Below are 7,409 nucleotides of genomic sequence, written 5' to 3'. Positions count from 1 at the left end.
ACCCTTTTTTTTTTTTTTTTTTTTTTGCGTGGGGAAATCCTCCTAGGATACCTCTCCGCCGCGGGGGCAGCGGGAGGTTATGCCGGACTTCTACCGGCTAAAACCCCACGGTGGCCTTCTCGGGTGCTCTAGTGGGAAGGATCCGGGATCGACTTTGCGCACCGGAACCCCCCCAGCACCTTGGAGGAGCTACGTCCTCCCCCTCCTCTCCTCACGACGAAGCGGGCCACACCGCCCCGTCGTCCTCCTCGCGGCTGCCTAACTTACTGGCGAACGGAGCCCCCGCTCCGATCGCCCGCAGCCGCGAAGGTACGCCGCCGCCGAGCGGGATCGGCCCTCTCCCGATCACGCTCGGCGACCTCCTTCTGAAGCATCACCGCTTCACAGAAGGAGACCACTGCCTCATGGGACTCTTGATCCGCCAACATAGCCGCTACTATGCCTGGCGGAGAGATATCTCGCCCGATCCGGGCAACCAGGATGTTCCGCTCGGAGGCCCATGCGGGGCACTCCTCCAGCGTGTGCTGGGCGGAATCCTGGTCCCTCCCACAGTGGTGGCACTGCGTCGTCGACTCGCGTCCGATCCGATTCAGATACTCACCGAAGCATCCGTGCCCGGTGAGTATCTGTGTCAGTCGGAACGTGGTGACGCACTTTCGCTGGCTCAACCAGACTTCGAGGTTGGGCAGGATCGCGCCGACGGCGCGCTGGCGCGAGATCCACGGCTGTTCCAGCCTCTCGCGCCACTTCTCGAACGCCCGTCGGCGCTCCTGCCGCCGCACTTCCGGCGGCGCAGCTTCTTCCGCCTGGCGGAGGCGCGTGTAAATACGCGCGTCCATCTCCGCCAGAATGTCCAGCGGGGGAAACCGCGCCAGGACAGTCGCCGCGTCAAAGGATACGGTGCGGTATCCTCGTGCGATCCTTATGGCCATGCGGCGCTGCACGCCATTGAGCATGGCTCTGCAACGCCGGACGCCCGTCAGTCGGTGTGACCAGACGGGTGCCCCATACAGGGCCACGGATCGCACCACCCCACCGTATAAACGGCGAACTCCCTCCGAAGGGCCCCCCAGGTTGGGCAGCAACCGGTGCAATGCACCCGCCACCCTATCAATCCGGGGTACCAGGCGCCGGAAGTGCTCCTCGAAATCCCAGCGACCGTCCAAGATGAGGCCCAAGTATTTTAAGTACTGCCCCACCTGGACGTCGACGTCACCAACGCGAATCGAGAAGCTGGGCGGTTCCCTCCCTCGCGGGAGTTTGTGGAACCACAGCGCCTCAGTTTTCTGAGGCGCTACTCGCAAACCGAGCTCCTTGATTTTTTCGACGACGCGAGAAACCCCGAGCTCAGCGAGCCGGATGGTCCTCTCGAAGTCCTCCCCTCCGGCGAGCACCAGGGTGTCATCAGCATAACACACCAGATGCACGCCCGGGGAGAGTGCGACCCTCAAGACAGCATCGTATGCTAGGTTCCAAAGGAGTGGTCCAAGGACAGACCCCTGCGGAACCCCACACACGACCTCTCTGCGATGGCTTGCGCCGTCCCGACCCGGGTACGTAATGTACCTGTCGCATAGGTAGGACCCGACAACTCGCTTCAGGTACGGAGGCACTCGATGATACTCGAGCGCCTCCTTAACGGTCAACCAGGGCAAGGAGTTGAAGGCGTTGATGATATCTAGGCTTACCGCCAACGCCACTCCGCCCCGGGACAGTACCTGCGTCGACAGTGTACGAACGTGAAGGATCGCGTCCACTACAGTACAGTACAGGGCAGTACTACCCTGGACTAACTCTTTGATGCTCTGCTGCTACTAGGATGATTTTTGTTTAATGTCCATTAAAATATGTGATTTGCCTTTTTTGTACCTAACGTACATTAAATGTCTTACGTAGCAGACATGTGTGTAATGTAAAAAAACCTACGACAGAAATAAAAACCCATAAAAGTAAATTTACAGTACCAGGCTGTATATATTAAACTAGTTGTTGATTGCTAAGTCGAAAGTGGCACCTGTCAATGTTGTGACGATACCTAGGATGGAACTCATGGCTGCAAATCTTCTTAACAAACTCATGAAGTATATGTGTGAATGCTTGTCGCGCGTAAATATAACTAGAATTACAGCACTGATTGATTAATCTATTGTTTTGTTTCATGTCAAATGATAACAACCAGAAAATGTGGCGTAAAGAACCCGAGACACGCGGCTATAGCTGGACTGTATTTAGGGCGCTAGTAATTCTTTGCCTGTGCTATCCTGACTAAAATGATGTAGAAGTACTCACGCGTTCCTCCCTTCACTACAACGGCAGAGATGCAGGTGTGAGTCTTCAGCAGGGCAGATGGCACAGATTTGTTCGTTTGAATTATAATAATAAGTCGCAGAAATAGAACAGATAAAAAAAAAGGAATATATCGAGTTCGGTTTTCGCGATTGTTACACATAGGAAATGAAACTATTTTTCCGGATTTAAATTGCGTGTATTTGTTTTTTGTTTTTTGCTGTTTTTTTTTTGAAAAAACAAATATACGCGATTTAAATCCGGAAAAATAGTTTCATTTCCTATAATTAAAGGAATACTTAATTGAAACATTTTCAAGCAAGTTGGGTTTTTATACAGCGACATTGACTGCTAAATTTACAGTACCAGGCTGTATATATTAAAAAACGAAAGGTCTGAGGAAAACATTATGGCGTTTAAAAACAACTTATGAACTAAATAGAATGTACTATATAGTATCCAAGTTATTTTATGACAAATCCCTAACTTCATTGTAATTTTTGGCATTTGTATATTTATTTTATATAATATACAATTTTTTTGACGCCTACTTATATTTTAAAATTATTATGATTAAAATTGCTCCTTATAACTGTAACTTGCTTGTCTGATGTTATTAAATTATAATCTCAGTAAAGAGTACTAAAAAACCAACCTCAAAAGTTCGTGGAATTACATCGATTTGCCAAGTTTTATTGAAATCGGTTACCAGAAAGTGCGCGAAACCGGATTCATAACCTAGTATGTCACACTTAGAGGTGGAATATTTCTACAAATTTAAATGGAACCACAACCGAGGTATCCTTTTTCCAATACAAAAATAATCATCAAAATCGGTTCACAAATACCGTAGTTATCGCGCAACATGCATACAAAAAAAAAACAACAGTCGAATTGAGAACCTTCTCCTTTTTTTGAACAAGCCGTCCGCTTGATGATAAGCTACACGCCTGTCCATAACAATTGCAGTGCCACTCAGAGCGTTAAAGCACAAAGATCTTAGGGGCACTACCACTGCGCCCGTCACCCTGAGACATAATTGGACAAGTCCCATGTGCCAGTTGTTTCATCAGCATCTTACCCTTCAAAACTGGAACACAGTAATGCTGACATTACTGCTGGGCAGCAGAAATAGGTAAGGTGGCAGTACTATCCTGGACGAACACTTTCAGAAGGAGCATTACTGCTATCATTACACTTAGTTTATTCCGTTGAAGTGCATGTGATTAAATGTATAATACACCTTCAATATGTTCGTATGCCTTCACGTTTGGCTTCTTTTGTTACATGTCAAATGATAACGACCTGTGTTTTCACAAATAAATCAATTATGAATTTATTTTTAGAAAAAAGCTTTCGGTTGATTTCTGTTTTGTACATTTTACCGCTTAATTTGTCAGGCACTGATTTTCCAAACGAAACAGCGCTCTACAAATCCACAGGCAGTATAGTCTTTTTCTAAAGCACGATGTATAATATTTAAGGTCGCGTATTGTACTTAATAATTGCGATAAATTCTTTAATAATAACATTTATGTATTATTTTCGTTCACAAAGTACAAGAATGTTTGAATTAGCCATTGTTATACATTTTGTTTCGAATTCGGAGAGTTGGGATAAAAACAAATGGCTATCATTCTCCGACATTTCCGACAATCTGTGTTGACAGACCTTCAATTTTCGCTGTAAAATATTTGTGGGCCCTCGTAGCGGTTACACAGAATTGCTTGCTTGGGGCTAAGAAATAAGTACGAGTTTACTTTCATTTGCAGAGTTCTTTTTATTGACCTAACAATCGTATACTTCTATTTCTTCCCATTCCTTTTAATTTAACTTTATTTTCAATATTATCACATCATAAAAATTGCACGACGTGAAGTAGGTATTTATATAGATGACTTAGTTTTTGCTTAAAAGTTCATGTTGAATTTTTTTTACTTCTTCTGTTGCAGATACTTGTCTCTAGTTGTAGAGTGTATCATATTTATAAAAAAATTTGAATCATATTATTTCAATCACTTATGTGTCTTTGTTTATTTCCGTCTTTTACAATCAGTTTCAAAATTAACCAATGATATTTTTCATTCTGCCAGTACTCAATCCTATTAAGAATATCTTTCTGTGTCTACCTCCGTGAGGCATGTGCGAAATTCGTTAATCAGTGCCAAGCCCGTCTGCCGCCAATGGAGGCCAACCCACCTTTCAGCGTTCATGTCCACTTTTTTGGCTCTGATACCGTTTGAGCTCGTATTTTGAATTCCTATCGGACGAACTACATATGGCTACAGTCGGGAGGAAAAGTGGCATTAAAGTTTAAGACTAAAATTCTATGATTATTTATGATATATTTTAATAAGTATCATCCTCCGTGGGCATAGGCATGAACTATAGAATAGACATAGACCTTAAAACCTGCTTTAATTTTGCAATGCCACTGAAGTGTTTGTAGGACTGAGAGTACATGCGTTGCGTATACTGTGAAGAAATTCCGTCTACAATCATACGATACGTTTAGTGACGCGTAGATGTTATCTTTAAATGTATAACATGCATCTCTTTTCTTCACCATTATCGTACTAAAAGATATTGACCTCCCGTAGTTTGTGCGATCTGCTACAATCTTTTCTCAGAATCTCATGTTTTATTATAAATTTTTATTTTCCTCCGTTATTTTAGTACATGTAAACAAATGTGCCTCTTTTCATGGTAATTGTACAACAGTTTGGTATGTCGATCGACATATGATTAATCGAGTGTTTATCTCTAAGCAATGGAAATGAATAGCTGTTTGTAATCGAATGGGGTTGGACAGTTCATATGACAGATAGCGGGGTAGATACGATTGTTGTGTGCGCTTTGAACTCGACGATCTGTTTGATCGAAATTGAGACAAGTAATAATACACGATTTGTAATCGAAGCAAATATGTCTGTACTGTTTGATTTTGGAAACGATACTGTTTATTTAGGAACTAACTAGGACTATACTAAGCATTGCATTCAATCTACTCTAAAATAGATGTACTGTCTCTTTGAACAAAGTCAAAGCAATGACATCAAATATTCCACTAATGGATGTGATTCTTTTATTTTTTTGCACGCCGTCTAGACTAGAAAAGATGTTAGAGAGGCTTATTTATAATGCTTTTAAGTTCCAAAGGTAACCATCTCCCAAAAGAATACCACTTATTACTTATTCAGAACCCTTTTTGCAGTCCCATCCACGTAAATCTCAAATAATTTGTCAGTAAAAGTCTTAGTGGAAAACCATAAAGTAAGTTCACAAAAAAACTTGCTAAGTGGGCGTGATCCTTCTGTGGTCACTTTTAATACATTATCGGAAAAATACGATCATAAAACAAAAGAACAGTAAAACAGTATCTAATGGAGTGAATGGGCTTTAATCTTATTGGGGCTATTCGAGATATGGCGGCGAGGAATAATGGATTGGGTGATCCTATCCAGAGCCAAAACGACTCAACTTCTTGCCTGCATGACATAAAACTCAAATACTTTCCCTGGGGTGAGGCTAAAGTCTCATTACTTATACATCAATCGCAAACTTCGAACCGTATATAAAGGTGCACATGTTACTCTTTTCGACAGGTTGAGTGAGAGTTTCTGGAATATTCCATGAGTGTGTAGATGTGGTTGCCTACGTGATTAAATATGGGTGTAGAATGGAAAATCAAAATGGATTTACTAGAAGCGTTGACTCCTTCATCGTTATTGTTACTTTTGTGGGACGGGAAAGATTTTTAAAATTATCTTTTTTCCGAATGCGCAAAAATTTTAAGCGAAATGTGTCCTGTAAACGATGTCAGTATAATTTAAATTACTTCCAAAGTTAATCTTATGTTAGTAAACCTTAAATACGCGTCTGCCGCACAGAAATATCAAACGTTCCAAAACTTTAGGTCGCGCCGAAACAGTTTCCGCAAATTGCATGTAATTTGCGCGGCTGCCTGAAAAGGAATCCACGCGGAATCTACTAATGACCGGTCGGAATCCGTCTCTATAAATATAAGACTCAAAACAAGCCATAGCAATCAAGTGTATGGCCATAACATGAGACGAATAAATTTTAAGTAACAAAGTTAGAGACGAGGGTTTCCTAGAGGAATTAACATGATTAGAAACTTCTTCATACAGTGGTGTCCGTTTGTATTCAATTCATTTTCATAAAACGTACAGTTAAATGAACACCCCAGTATCCAACATTAAATATTCTTGCTAAGATCTGAACTTATCTTATTTAAAATGCTCTACAATAAAATGGATTTTTTTGTAGAAACGAGCTGTTAATACGAAACTACTTAGTTGCTAGAAATACATCTATTAAATGGGACTATAAAAAGGGAACTATTCGACGTCAAGAAATGCAAACATTCTTTCGCATCCTTAGTACTGGATCAGCATATTGACAACCATTCAAAAGAGATGTTTAAAAACTCTTTCCAAATTAGCCGATAACTTTTTATGCTTAAATAGGAGAGTTATATAATTTCACACAATTTGTTTGATGTACTTATTCACAACTTCTTCCTACTTATTATTTTTATGACTTTCATATGATACAAGCATATCCTTATTGCCCGCAATGGAGCCTTTTTGTGACAAACAAAACATCACAATTTGAAACACAACAAATTGAGATTGATTACTAATTTACTAATGGGCACGAGAGCCACGTGAGAGCGCACGAGTGCCACCAACAGCGAAGCCGAAGAAGTTGCCGTGGCCGGAAACGATGAGGAGAATTCATTCATGATGCAAGCACAAACAAACAATGTTCGTAATAACCAAACATCCAATATCCTTATTGGTTTATGAACAGATTCCAAATCAGGTACGGCATCCCAGCTAAGCCAAGCTGTACTCCTAAACAATGTTTATAAATGCACCATAGATAGCTAATAATATATATATAATAAACAATAATAATAATAATAAATGTATTTGCCATAATAATCATACAACATGCATAGTGCACATTAAGTAAGTATCCAAGATATCAGTACATATGACCGCTGTTACTTAAAAAGGGAAAACCTGCTCGTATAAGTCCCAGCAATGATGATGAAAATGATGTAGTAAAATATACATGTGTGCGTGTGCGTGTGC

Source organism: Hyposmocoma kahamanoa, unplaced genomic scaffold (assembly GCF_003589595.1).
Source record: "Hyposmocoma kahamanoa isolate Upper Pololo Valley unplaced genomic scaffold, ASM358959v1 232, whole genome shotgun sequence".
NCBI lineage: Eukaryota > Metazoa > Arthropoda > Insecta > Lepidoptera > Cosmopterigidae > Hyposmocoma > Hyposmocoma kahamanoa.
The sequence above is the reverse complement of the archived record's forward strand: the minus strand, read 5'-3'. Positions refer to the sequence as shown.